This window comes from Petaurus breviceps, unplaced genomic scaffold (assembly GCF_028583685.1).
Source record: "Petaurus breviceps papuanus isolate PSGF00001 unplaced genomic scaffold, PetGlider_PUasm1.0 37, whole genome shotgun sequence".
Classification (NCBI taxonomy): Eukaryota; Metazoa; Chordata; class Mammalia; order Diprotodontia; family Petauridae; genus Petaurus; species Petaurus breviceps.
In genome coordinates this window covers 79,417,615-79,432,770 of record NW_027186296.1, presented here as the reverse complement: position 1 = coordinate 79,432,770, position 15,156 = coordinate 79,417,615, and the positions used below count along the sequence as shown (strand labels likewise).

At 37.2% G+C, this 15,156-nt stretch overlaps 1 long non-coding RNA gene across 1 annotated transcript in view; it reads right to left on the bottom strand.

The window, feature by feature from the left end:
• Positions 1-14,009, bottom strand: part of LOC138169444 (uncharacterized) — a 20,591-nt gene extending 6,582 nt beyond the window's left edge. The window contains exons 1-3 of the long non-coding RNA XR_011170355.1: positions 13,912-14,009; positions 10,767-11,056; positions 7,209-7,289 (exon numbers count right to left, since the gene is read on the bottom strand). This is a non-coding gene — a long non-coding RNA (uncharacterized lncRNA). The remainder of the gene's footprint in view (positions 1-7,208; positions 7,290-10,766; positions 11,057-13,911) is intronic.
• Between the last annotated feature and the right edge of the window lie 1,147 nt (positions 14,010-15,156).

The following is a 15,156-nucleotide window of genomic DNA, read 5'->3' as shown; positions in this document are numbered from 1 at the left end:
CTCTCTCTCTCTCTCTCTCTGTCTCTCTCTCTCTGTCTCTCTCTCTCCCTTACTGTTTTTTAGGAAAATTTGCATTTTGAGAGTAAGAGAGAGTCACTCATTGTTCTACAGATCCTGAGTCTTATTTAATGTAGTGAAAAGCTATGTGAACTCAACATCCACCTTCAGGATTATAACCATCCTAGAATCAGGAAAGTTACTTCAGTTTAAAGTCTAGCTTCCAGAATAGAATGGATCGTATAGGTAGAGCCGAAAGAGTTCTTGGAAGTTAGAGATCAGCTAATCCAACCCCCTTGCCTTACTGACACCCTAAAATTACAGGTGAAGTAAAGCCTTGAAATGTTAAGTGACTTATTGAAGGTCATATAAGAAATAAATGTTAGAATTAGGATTTAAAAATCAAGTTCTTCTTTTGTGTTAGCCCAGGCAAAAATCTAAATGGTAGAATTGAAGTCAGAGAGCATGAGTTCAAATCTAACTGCCTTTTACCACCTATGTCACCTTAAGCAAATCAAATCACTCTGGACCTCAGTTTCCCCTCAGTAAAGTAAGAAATTGAGACTAGATAACCTTATGATCCCTTTCAGTACTAAATCAATAGAGCTAAGAGTCTTTTCATTTTCTAGAGGAGAGCACTTATGACTAAAAGAGATAAAACAGAATATTTGTGCTGAGCTAGAAGGGACCATAAAGATGATAGAATCAGAAAATTGGAGTATTGGAATGGACCTCAGTGAACAGTCCAGTCCACAAAGAAAAGGAATCTCCATTGTAAGATACCCAACAATGATTATATATGTGTGTGTGTGCATACACACATATATACATGTACATACATATATGTACATATGTACAAGTATGTGCATATATTATATTGTACAAGAATGTGCACATACATATATGTAGTCCATTTCACAGAAGAATAAAAAGGGAAATTACTTCAAGTGAGAGCATCTTGGCATAATGAAAAGAGTGCTGCATTTAGAGTTAGGAAAATGTTATTTAAAACCCAAATCTGAAATTTACTTGCTATGTGATCATGAGCAAGTGATTTCAATTCTCTGAGACTCGGTTTCATATGATAATAGCCCTTGAGCTAAAAGGTTACAGAATTCATCTAGCCCAACCCTTTAATTTTATAAAGGATGAAATACTTCAAATTATCCTTTACAGATCTAGACAAATCTAACAAAAAATTTAAATGAGAAAGAAGTTAAGCACATGAGTAGAATTTTAGAAAAAGTTAGATCTCTGCTGATTACTGAATGGGAATGTAGCTATTTCTCAGCAATGTATAATATCTTTACAAAAAATGTATTGAGGCATAAAAATATATTAAAGCATAAAAACCTAACAAACAAATGCAGAAACACATAAATATTAAGCATATACTTTATTGACCATACTGCAATAAAAACTATATTCAAAAAGAGTTCTTTGAAGAAAGGATTAAAATTAATTAGAAATTTAGTAAATTAATCCTAAAGAAATGGTGAGTCAAAGAAGACATTATAGAAACAATTATAGAATTAAAGGAGACATTATAAAAACCTTCATAGAAACAATAGAAAATTTTATCAAAGAAAATGAGAATAATGACACAACATACTTAAACTTTAGGGATGCTGCTAAGGCAGTTCTGAGAGGATATACATTTTATCAACAAGAGAGGGAAAGAATATATCAATGAATTAGGCATGCAACTTAAAAGAAAAACAAGTAAGCAAAAAATCCCAACTCAATAGCAAATGAGAAATTGTGAAAATCAAGGAAGAGATTGACAAAAGTAAAACAAAAAAGCCCCATTGAATTGACAAATAAAAGTAGGAGCTGGCTATCTTTTTCCAGTAATAATGTATATAAACAACTCCTTTGAGGTTTTTTTAAAAGGGAAAACCAAAGTAATAGCTATCAAAATTGAAAAAGCAAAAGTAACTAAAATTGGAGATGAATAAACAATCGGTAACTATTTTGTCTGATTATGTGACAACAAAACTAGTACCTGAGATGAAATAAATATTTAAAAATATAATCAGTGTATCCCTGTGCTGTTAAGTGGTTTTCTTTATAGACATTGTTGTAAAGCCTTTCTGTATCTATTGATATAACCACATGGCTTTTATTACTTTTATTATTAATAACTGTTATGCTTGCACCTTTCCTTATATTATATTTTTGCAGATGGTCAAGGTGGTAATTTACTTGCTTGATTATGCATATTTGTTACAAGGGTTTTGGTTTTCTTTTTTTTGGTAGAGGGAATAGGGAGAAAAAGGGAGTCTAACAATGTATTATCAAAAAAAAAAAAAAGAAAGAAAGGCAAGGCAAGGTAAGGCAAGGCAAGGAGAAGAAAGGAAAGGAGAAAAAAAATTCATTGAAGCATTTTTTTTAAAAAACTGCAAAAGGAAAGCCAGACAGAAATACAGATTGGCAGAAAAAACTTTGAAAGTTACTATATACACTTAAATGGAAAAATAAGCTATAATTAAAAGAGATTCATAGTTTTGTGTACAATCATTTCCTGTTCTATTTTGTATATGAAAATTATCATTTTGTTTGGTATCTGTTAAGTTCATATTTTTTTAATTTAGTGAATTGAAGCAACCCAAATTATTGTATTTTCAAGTTCTGTATGTTAAAAAAAAAAAAAGTCCAGATATAATGGTTCATGGGACAGCAGCATCCCCAATCCGAGCCAATAAATCTCTGTACTTTCCATCTTAATAATGATGCACTATTGCTATGCAACACAGAAGAGAAAACATTCAACTTATTGGACTTGCAGACTTAGGTCTCGACTGGGTGGGGATCTGAGTTGACGAAGTTGAGTAATTCTTGAGTCATGTGGAAGCTAAAACGTTAAAGGAACAATTTTCACTCTCCCAAAGTAAATGGCCAACAAAAGTTCCCATTGCTATGTAAACTTTTTGACTCTTTTTGCTAGCATCTAGCCCTTTAATTGACTCTTTGGTTCATGTGGTGTTTAAGGCAAAATATGAGAATAATATTCATCCTTTTACTGAAAATTCTTTACCAATTGGTATTTCAGTCTCTGTGAGAAAGAGAAGCTAGCTAGGACCCCAAAGTTAAGTGACTTTGACCACAAAGTAGTGGAGGCATAAATGCAGGACTTTACATAAAGGGAACAACATAAAGAGTAACTAATCCTATGGAAGGAGCTAAATAGTACAGTGTATTGAGAGCTGAGCCTGGAGTTAGGAAGATCTGAATTCAAATCTGGCCTCAGACACTTACTAGCTGTGTGACCCTGGGCAAATCACTTCGCTGTATTTGCCTCAATTCCTCATCTGTAAAATGTGGACACACTGGAAAAGGAAATGGCAAATAACTCCAGCAACTTTTCCAAGAACACCCAATGGGGTCACAAAGAGTCAGACAAGACCAAACAACAATTCATACTACTAGGCAGAAATAAATCCTTGTTTTTCTTTTACCTTGGAGGAGTCCATCACCTAGCAACTTTCTTGCCAATTTCCTCCTTTCCTCCATCCTCAATCCTGCCCTTCAAAAGTAACTAATTTTATTTAAATCAGAATATAGTGAACTTTTAGAATTTCTCAGACGTTAAGCCTTAAATAGCAGGGGACCCAAGGTCTTCGGGGACCAAGTTTAGTTGTAAACTTGCTCGCACCCCAGCTTGGTGTGGTCTTGGGTTTTAAAGTCCACACAATTATCTTTGCAGATTCTATTCCCTCTAAATCATTCACTGATTTCACAACTACCATATGAAAAATTAGATTTTTGTCCCCACCAGTCAAACTACTCAATCTGTGATACAGATCTGATTCACCCACTGAGCCCACAGATCCAACTGACTGAATCTTTGCATTTGTTTCTCCCTTGACTCATCCACTGACATCATTTGATCTCACTGAAAAAACAGCGTGATTTATCCTGACACAGGAAGCACAATGCAAACTCTGCATATTTTTCTAGCCTGGGGCAGAAAGGTGGATTGTTTTTATGCTCCCCAAAAGCCAGCTGCTCCAAAATCCTTCACATTATAGCCTGGGCCTAAGGCTGTGTTTTTGCTGGCTGCATCAGGGAAAATAGCATTTTGTTCCAAACAAGTGTTCTGACATGCTTGTTATTGTGTGAGTTGGTATATAAAAACTTTAATTTGTGGCCAAATTTTCAAAGCCTTTTAGAAAATGTACCTGGAAAAACCTGAATTTTCACAAAGATCTATATTATGGACCTACTTCTCTACACTACTAAAACTTAGTGGTGCCTTTCGAAAGGCTACATCCTTTCTTCCCACATCTGAGTGCTGGATTATCTAATTACCTTCAACTATGAGGAAAGAAAAGGACCATTTCTTAGGAACAAATTAACTGAGATTTTATTATTTATAAAACTGAGATTTTCAGAGATTTTGCCAGGTAGAAGACCACCCTCCCCTATCGCTTTCCCACTTTTGTGACATATTCCAGAAGTGGAAAGAATTAATGAGAGGCACCATGTTATGGGACCAGGATTATTGGACTTAAAATCAAGGAGACCTGGTTTCAATTATTGCCTTAAATGTTTGTTAGCTGTGTAACCCTGGGCAGATCACTCAACCTCTCATCTAGAAAAATTAGAGATTTGGAGTTGATGGTTTCTTTCTGTTCTGAATCTATAACCCTATAAATGTTGGGACTTTAGCCACAACCTATAATTTTTTTTTCTTTTTGGAAGGCAGTTGGGGTTAAGTGACTTGCCCAAGGTCACACAGCTAGTTTTTGTATTAAGTGTCTGAGGCTGTATTTGAATTCAGGTCCTCCTGACTCCAGGGCCAGTGCTCTATTCACTGCACCACCTAGCCACCCCCAGAACCTATAATTTTCATAGTATGCTTGCATAAATATTTTGGAAATATTCCCATGTGTTGGTAGACTGAAATTTATGAAATGGTCTTAGTTTTATTTTTACAAACTACAATAACATTTTCATAAGAACTAGATTTGTGATTTCATTAGTATAAGGAACCATCAGAGAATGAAAGTGAGGCAGAGAGAGGTTAAGTGACTTGCTCAGGGTAACACAGCTAGTAAGTATCTGAGGCTGGATTTGAACTCAGGAAGAGAAGTGTTCATGACTCCAGTTCCAGAGCTCTATCTGTACCACCTAGCTGCCTAATGGCTGAAAAGCTAGGTTTAGGAGTCAGAAAAGCTTGAATTCAAGTCCTATATCTGACACACACTGATTCTATAACCCTGGGCAAGTCACCATACTTCTAAAAGTTCTAGGCAGCTCTTTTAGACTAAGAGGTACCAAAGTGCATTCAGCTGCCTAAAGGTAGGAATTTAATTCAAGCTCTCCTGGCTCTAAGGTCAGCTTTTAAGCCATTTAGTCAGTTAGGTGATACAGTGAATAGAGCTCTAGAAATGGAGTCAGGAAGGTGTGAATTCAAATCTAACCTTAGATGCTTACTAGTTCTGTGACCCTGAGCAAGTCAATTCACCTCTGTCTGCCTTAGTTTCAACTGTAAAATGGAGATAATTAACAGCGCTTCCCTTGCACAGTTGCCATGAGGAACCAATAAAATATTTGTAAAAACACTTGCCAGGTAGAAGACCACTCTCTCCTATCCATTTTCCATTTTTGTGACATATTCCAAAAGTGGAAAGAATTAATGAGAGGCACCATGCTGTGGTGGCTAGATTGCTGGACCTAAAATCAATTAATTATCAATTAATACTTTGCTTGGCACATCATAATGGGTGCTATACAAACATCTATTTCCTTCTCTTTCCCTTCCTTTATACCCTACTGCTTCTTAACCTTTTCATAGCCAGAGAAAAAAAAACCATTAGTAGACGGGGGTGGGCAAAGACTCCTAGCTGTAAAGAGAAAAACTTATGTAATAGAATTCTAATGATAATAGTAATACATATCAACCTAAGTCAGGCTTTCTGTTGTTTTTTTTTTTTTAATTTTTCTTACCCACAAAGGTGGATTAACATAGGACACTGTGTTATTTAACAAGGAGTGGCAAAATTCTTTTCCTTCATGTCTATGATCATTGTTGGTACAATGATGACATAAGCCCAAATACCTTCATGAAAAGTAGTGTAAAAAAAATTATAGAAGAGCATAATGAATAGTTCTTACAAGTTTCTTTACTTATGACCCTACTAGGCAATTAGAGTTTGGGTTTTTTGGTTGTTTTTTATGAAAATTCTAGCATTGCCTGGTTTTTACCTTAATAAAGGCCTCTACCTACTAAACTTGGAAATTTCCTAAAGTTCTGTTGCCACACATCAAATGATAGGGAAATGAAATGTTTATTTAAAGATTTAAGGACATAAAGCTATTCTCTTCTGATCTGTCCTAAATTCCACCGGTTGGGAACTATTTACTCTCAAAATCTCCATGACTTAATTAGTTGATTGTCTTCTCTCTAGAGCAGCTAATGATCATGTGGTAGAGTAGAGAAAATACTGGATTTGGAGTCAAAGGACTTAGTTCTAAATCATGGCTCTGCCAATAACTACCTATATGATCTGGAGCAAGTCATTTAGACTCTGGACCTCAGTTTCCCCCTTTGTAAAATGAGAAGGTTGGGCTAAATGATCTTTGAGCTCTCTTTTAAGGACCTCATGTTTGAGGTGATATTGTGATAACCATAATGACTCAGCTCCATTTGATAGTGTTTGTACACTCAGTCACGGGAAAATTTGTTATATTCTCCATGCTTGCTTCATGTAATTCTGGCTGTGCCAATTATGCATACTGATGCATTGATTCCTTTCTTAGTTGTATTTTCTTTTCTTTTTGGAGGGGAGAAGGCAGGGCAGTTGGGGTTAAGTGACTTGCCCAAGGTCTCACAGCTAGTAAATGTTAAGTGCTTGAGTGCAGATTTGAACTCAGGTCCTCCTGACTCTGGTGCTCTATTTACTTCTCTACCTAGCCACCTCCTTAATTGTATTTTTTACCATTGAACTTAATAATCATGATAAACATCATAAACAGAAGCATTTCCATGTACAAAGAACAAAGTAGTAGATTATATATGAAACTATTAAATTCTGTTCCAGTTTTTTAATCATACATATTCAATTTAATTAGATAGCAACAAAATTGCTATTTGTGTCTCCTTCTGAACTTTTTTTTCTTCTATGTATTTTTTTATGCATTGTCAATGCTCTTTTTGAATCACAATCACTTCCTACAAATTCATGCCCCACCTCCCATATACACACCCAAACTTCAGTTAGATGTTATCTTCAAACCTCTTCTCAAGGGTTCTACTGAAATCCCAGGTCATATTTCATCTTGCAAACCTATGCATGGAAAAAAAGAGTCCTTGAGTCATCCCTAACATGTCTGTAATCTACAAATTCTACATATCATTGCATGTATAAATATTTTCACTTGTATTACATGTCAAACCTCCCTCCTATAGGCAGAACCATAACTAGCAATTCTGGTCTCTGGGACGAGCAGCAAAAAAAGTGCCCTCAAAATGAATCAGTTTTTAAAGATAAATTCATTTGAGGAAAGAGGGAAGTCCCAGGAATGTGGAACACAAGGCGCTATGTAGAATGAGATACAAGACACCTTGTGGCCACTACTGGAAAGTCTGCCTCATGGAAAGGAAAAGACAGAGAACAGTTTACTTGAGGTACAGTGTCAGGGGAGAGGGAGTCCACCAGAGGTTTCCCACTCTAATTCTTGATAACATGGTACTAAACTCCCTTGTTTCTATCTGTTGAAGGAGTATAAATGAAGGCAGTGCTCTAGGTTCCAGAACAAAACCTGTTACCCAACCCTAGGTACTCCTCTGCCTCCAGGCCTCCTGAAGACATGTTACCAAAGCGTCTCTTTTGTGGGCTGACTTTTGAATCTCTTTAGCCGATATAAGCCAGAGGATTTAATTCACAATTCCAAAATGAGGAAGTCTCTTGCTATAGGGTATCATTTCTAGCCATATTCAGATTGTATCAGGGGTGGGACAGTCATAGCATGGAGATGGGAGGAAAGTTACAGTCTGGTCATGAATGCCTTCCATAAAAGGCAATTTTGGAAACATGACCTAGAAACAAGATTTTAGGGCAGGATGTTAAAGAATCTGAACTACTCCCCTTACCTAAACCTCCTACATCAGAATTAGGAGACCCCGATTTTATCAAATTCAGCAGAGACCAGAGAAGCAAGAGTACTTGTGACTCATTGCCAGATTTGGGTAGATCTCATAAGAATAGAGTGATTCAAGGTATAATGATGATAGAGCAATAAAAATGTGAAAAATGCTGCTCAGGGCCACATTACTTAAAAATAATGATAGCATTTATATAGCCCTTTACAGTTTACAGAGTGAATTCATACACAGCAACCCTGCAAGTTAGTCAGTGAAAATTTTATTACCTTCATTTTGCAGATGAAAAAGCTGAGATTTAAAGAATTGGAGACCAGAGGGCTAGAAAGTGGATTCTGGCGAATCCAAGCATGGATTCAATTCTCGGTCTTCTGATTCTGAATTCCAATGTTCTTTCTTTTTTTTTTTAAGTCAATCAATCAATAAACAAGTATTTATTTATTAATTATTATTATTATTTGCTTTTTGGAGGGCAGTTGGGGTTAAGTGACCTGCCCAAGGTCATTCAGCTAGTTTTTTTGTGTGTTAAGTGTCTGAGGCTGGATTTAAACTCAGGACCTCCTGACTCCAGGGCCGGTGCTCTATTCACTGTGCCACCTAGCCGCCCCACCAATGTTCTTTCTAATAAATCAACATCTCTTATTGAGAATTTTTCAGATTCTTTACCCAAAGACCTTTGAAGAAGAGATATTCTAAGTATTTCCCTGGGCCCCATCATCATCATCCTCATCATCAGGATAGGGACTAGACCTCTGATTTCATCAGTATAGGGAACTCACAGATTAGGAAACTCACTCTACCAATGCAGGTTGGCACCTTTTCTGCACCTTATATTCTTAGGGAATTTCCTAGAACACTGAGAAGTTAAGTGACTTACACAAGGTCACAAAAGTAGTATTTATTAGAGGCAGGATTTGCACACAGGTCTACCTGGCTTTAAGGCCAGCTTTCTATCTACTACAAAACACTGCCTTTAATATTATAAATAATAATGATGAAAATAAAACCTAACATTAATATAGTGCTTTAAGGTTTGCTTAGCACTTTACATATGTTATCTCATTTGATGCTCATTAAAAAAAAAGCCCTGTGAGGTAGATAATGTTATTATCCCCATTGTGCAGATGAGGAAACTAAGGCTGTGCATAGAACTAATTCTGTGATCAGTTACCTTGAACTTTTGAAGACTGGTACTACCACAATAATTTTACAGCTATTAGAGTTTTACAGTTATTAGTACCTATCTAGAGGCCCTGAAAAGAAATAAAATTAGCCTTCTGCCCCAGCTTCCAAACAATTCAACAAGTTATTATTGAGTACATTCTACTTGAAATGCTTTTGCTAGACTGTGCAGGAGATAAAAAGATGATTGAACAAAACATAGTCTCTGACCTCAAGGATCTCAAAACAAAATTGTGTCCACTTGTGAGTATTGGTATGGTTAAGCACTAACTCTTTTTAAAAGCTTCTGTTTGGTTCTTAAACTTTCTGATAAGTAGAGGAAGGAAGCCCACTGGTACGTGTAGCCTGCAAAGCTTTATATGAGTAAATATCCTGTTATGTTCTAGAATGTTACTGACTACACTTCTATGTCTAGAGAGTTAGGGTAGGAAGAGAGAAAATCAGTGAATAAAACTGCTAGGAATTTCCAGAGCCCAGTTAATATACAATAGTTGGGCACCATTCAAAACCATTTTTCAACCCTCATCCCTGAATTCACAGGACCAGGGCGTTTAGGTGGCGCAGTGAATAGAGCACTGGCCCTGGAGTCAGGAGGACTTGAGTTCAAAACTGGCCTCAGACACTTAACACAAACAATTAGAGGTGTGACTTTGGACAAGTCACTTAACCCACTTGCCCTCCAAAAAAGCAAAACAAAAAAAAAAAAAAGTCGTTATTTTGCGGGTGGCTAGGCGGCACAGTGAGTAAAGCGCCAACCCCGCAGTCAGAAGGACCTGAGTTTGCATCTGGCCTCAGACACTTAACACAAAAAAACTAGCCATGTAACCTTGGGCAAGTTACTTAACCCCAATTGCCCTCCAAAAGACAAAAAATAAAAATTTAAAAATGAATTCACAGGACCAAACAATAGACAATACTTCTTCCTACACTTCTCCCACCCCTAAGACTAAATAAGAATCCCAAATTCCTATACTGTCAGTATTTTGTTTTGCTTTTTGGAGGGAGAAAGGCAGGGCAATTGGGGTTAAGTGACTTGCCCAAGGTCACATGGCAAATAAGTGTTAAGTGTCTGAGGCCAGATTTGAACTCAGGTCCTCCTGACTCCAGGGCTGATAGTCTATTCACTGTGCCCCCTACTCCCCCATCATCAGGATTTCTTAAAATCCACTGTGTACAGAGCACTATAGTAGGAGAGGTGGCATATCGTAATGGATGGAAAGCTAGTTTAGAACCCACGTTCAAATTTCACCTCTGGCGTATACTGCCTTTGTAACCATGGGCTAGTCATTCAATTTCTCAGTGACTCAAGCAAATCTCTAACACCATAAGTTTCATAGCAAGTGCCTATCTGTTTATCTGCCTTGGTAAATGAAGTTTCCTCATTGAGAGTTCCATATAACAGTGAAAACACAAATCTAATTTTTAAAAAGTACTAGATATGAGATGGAATTCCAGACAAATAGACGACAAAGCCATTTACCTTCAGGATCTCAAGGAAGGACTTCATCATAGTGTTGACACAGGGTCTCAAAATTTAAAGAGATGCCATCATAGTCACATAGTCCAATCCATAACTTGAAAAGGAACCTTCTTCATAGCCTCCCCATCAAGTGTTTATCAGGTAGAGGTTTGAAGACCTGCACTGAAGGCAAGCCCATTACCTCCTAAAGCAGTCCATTTCTCTTGCATAGCAATAATTGTGGGAAGTTTTTCCTTTGAACCCAAATATGAGTCTCCGCAGCTTCCATCCATTGTTGTTAATTCCATCCTCTGGGACCAAAGCGAACAAAGTGAATCCCTCTTGCATGAGCCAAGCATTTTAAATACTTAATTGTGTCTATCTTGTCTTCTCCTCTACATGCTCAATATAACCTTTTATAATCGATGCTTTTCTAACCGGGTGCCTGGTCACCACACCATCCTGTCATCCTCCTCTAGATGCACTCCAGATAGTCCGCATCCTTCCTAAAATGTAGCACCCCAAATTGAATCTATAACCAATGAACTAGTGGAGGGAGTTATGCTATACAAAGGGTTATTGGTGGTCCTGAGTAAAGGTACCTGTATCACCAGATTCCAGGGCTGTACTTAGCATGTTTTTTTAGCCAGACTTGTTAGACTGATCATTAATGATTCCAACATTATCAGGCTCCCAATCAGACGCCATACCTGCATAGGTGCTCAATCAGTACTGTGCAGTACTTAATAACACTGGTGACTGTGATCCTTAGTTGTACAAATGATGTCTGAGCAGTGGAAACCTGCTGGCATGGATAAAGACAAGAGGAATGTAACAGGACTTATGAATGATACCAGATTATTGTACCCAGTTATTTGGAATTGTTCGGTAAACAATTAGGATGTGGAAGCTATTTTCTTTGTTAATGTGAGTCTTTAAATCAAATTCCTTCCAGTTTTCTTCCTCTTCTGTGTAACACTGATTAATATTATATCACTTATTGCAAATCTACAGTGTTTGAGGGTTTTTTTTTTACTATAAAAATATACAGAAAAATAAAGCATCAAATGTTCTTTAAGAGTGTTTGGCCAAGAGGACAGAAGGCTCAGCAGGGACATAATAGCTGCTTTCAAGTATTTGAAGGGCTGTCATATGAAAAAGAGATTAGACTTGTTCTTTTTTGGCTTCAGAATGCAAAACTAGGATTAGTGGGTAGAAGTTGCAAAAAGGAAATTTTAGTGTTGATTAAAAGAAAAACTCCTAAGAATTATTGTTATCCCAAAATAGAAGGTACTGCCCCAGGATGTCATGAGCTCTGCCTTATAAGGATATCTTCTTGCAGAGGTAGGATGACCCCTTCTCTGAAATTGTATTAGGCATGAAGACTCACTAAATGTTAGATTTGGTGAAAATGAGCACTTGGCCAACAATCTAGTATTATTCCTTTTGTTGTCAGCATAAAAGGACCACAGGCATTAAAGGATACATGCTGAAAACTGAGAGGCAATCTGAAATGCCTCTCTATTACTTCATGGATATTCTCACAATTACACGTCCCAATAGCCAGTGTGGAAGTGAGGCTCCTGTCAGGTTGCTCAATCTGAGTAGATATGTCCTGCCCCACTACACACAACTGCTTTTATACCTGTCAGGTTCCCAGTCTCCCAGCAGCCTAGGGAAATTGTCCAAACATAGTCATTAAAATAAACATGGTACTGTGCATCTTGAGGCTCCCCATCTCTGCACTTTCTGGCCTTCTGTCTTTATAATCTTGTTTTTCCAGTTTCTGCATAAAATTCTACTGCACTGCTCCCCTTAGTATATCTCCCCATTCTGATTCACAACTGGAATTTACTGGGGACCATAAGAGAGCCTGGCCAAAGCCTACTACAAGGATGTGTGTGGATTCTTTTATTTGGCCACGATCTGGACTACATGGGGGCTGAAGTCCTTACCAACTCTTGAAGTCTGTTATTTTCTTACACACCCTGAAGTATAAGAAGGGTGGTTAGTTCCATGTTTCCATTTCATCTTTTTGCCCTCCCAGTTTCTCTTCCTTACATTTGATTACAATATTACTTGTTGAAGCTTGTTAAAAACCTGAGAATTTATGCCCTGTTCTGAGAAATGGAGGCAGAGCCCAACCCCATCATTGCTGTATGCCATCTTGGGGAATCTGCTAGGTGCAAAATTCAAACATGGTGGGAATTCAACACCCATCAACCAAAAGGATCTTCCTAAGAATTAGCAGTCCTTGCTATTTGGCAGACAGTACGCCATGATGTCTGACCCGCAAAGAACACAGGTTTGTTTTTTAAAGGGCAGGCAACAAATCATGTTCACATTTGTTAAACAAACATTTGTGAAGTTCTAAGTTTAAAAGTTATCCAAAGATAAGGAAAGTGAGCATTACAACAATTTGGCTTAGTCTGTAATGCTTTCCTAGTCAACCCTTGGGCCATTGAAGCAGGGTATTTGGAACCTGTAAGCACAAGTTTGATATTTTTGTAAGACTGCCAAAGCTTTAATATGAAAATAGTAATTAGCATGAAGCCTTGTGCAATTAAGCCATTCCAGAAAGAAATGAAGTTGAAATCTTTGGCAAGATTTTCTCCTGCTTAAAAAATCAGTCCTTCCTAGGATATATGTTTCCCTCAAAGCTTTTCTCCAAAGATTTCAGAGTCTTGATACCAAGTTTCTTTCTTTCTGTTAACTGATTATATGAATGGTTATTTATTTTCAGGAAATAGTTTGCAGTATGAGTCAAACTGCTGTAGCCACCAAAGTGACCAACTCTCCTGTCAATACCTTTAATTATGGTTATTTGAAAAGAATTAGCCCTTTGCCTCATCAGATTTCCTCAGTCTGAACAGTATTACTCCAGGTTCCAAGGAAGATATATCCTCCTACCAGGGTAAGGATGGCATTGCTTCAGTGATTCTAGTCATAAAAGATAAATTATTGTAGCAGAAGAAATTTATCAGTATACAAATCCAGGGAAAGCCTGAGAGGACTCGATTTGGATGACTGAAGGTAGTCTATTATCTATCAGAGGTTTCAAAGACCACAGTTAAGGATCATGCACATTGAGAGTCCTTAGCATGCTGAAATAAAACATTTGCATAGTAATTATCAGCTCATCTGGAATGCCAGGAAGATCACTCACCTTCCAGTCAGTAACCACTCCATCTGAGAAGGAAAGCTTTTCTCTCATCATCATATTGATAATTGAAGTCAGCCTAATTAGGTTGTTCAAGTATTTCTGTCCTGTCTATGCAAATGCCTAGAGAAAGTTGGGAGGTGGGGAAGGGGGGGGAGGGGGAAGAAGTCACCTAGAAATAGAGATATGGAAACACTTTTTCTTTACCATTCATTTTCATTGTTGGGGGGAGGGGAGGGAGAACAGAAAATGCCTTCAAGCATATGGATTTTAAAATATTATAAAAAGGGCATTGAGAGACAGATTGGCATAGTGGAATGAGAACCATCATTGGGGTCAGGATGACCTGAGCTCAAGTCCTTACTGAGTGTGTGACCTTGGGCCAGTAAATAGTAGAATAGTTATTCATCTGCATTGCTAGAGGGAGTTTCCTTGCAGGGATGCTGCACAGACATATGAAATCATAAGTCTAGATTCCCAAAAAAGGTAATCCATTAAAGCCATGACTGTTAATTCCATCCAGTCAGCCATGATGTATGTTACCATGCATTTGTATTCCAGGATCCAATGAGAGACCTGGATCTGTTCAATTTGAATGTGCTTCTAAGGTAATCACAATTTAATGAAAATGTATAAATTCACATTTTAAAGGTTTTTTTGACTAAATGAATGAAAATTATTACAAAAGTTGAAAACTTTAGGGTTAAGTGGAAAGACACTCATAGGATGAAATATAATTATAAAGTACTGCAATAATACTGCTAAATATATAATAACTACATATTCATTTTTTCTTTTTTTTTTTTGGAGGGCAATTGAGATTAAGTGACTTGCCCAAAGTCACACGGCTAGTAAGTATGTCAAGTGTCTGAGGTCGGATCTGAACTCAGGTCCTCTTGACTTCAGGGCTGGTGCTCTCTCTATTCACTGCGCCATCTAGCTGCCCCTACATATTCATTTTTAATTCAGAAAAGTCATATTGTATATAAAGTGATAGCACCTAACACAATATCTCTAGTACACAGCACACAGTAAACATATAATAAATGTTTGTTGAATTGAAGTAATTTTTAAATCAATAATTTTGCAGATTCAAAATAAGGTCAAAGACTTACTCATTTGGGATTTCTTTTGATTGTTGGGGGGTGGGGAAGGGGCAAGATGGTGAATTAGAAGCAACCCAGCTTAACTCTCTCAACATTCCCTTCTAAATAACTTTATAATAACACGTCAAATAAAATTTCAGAGTGG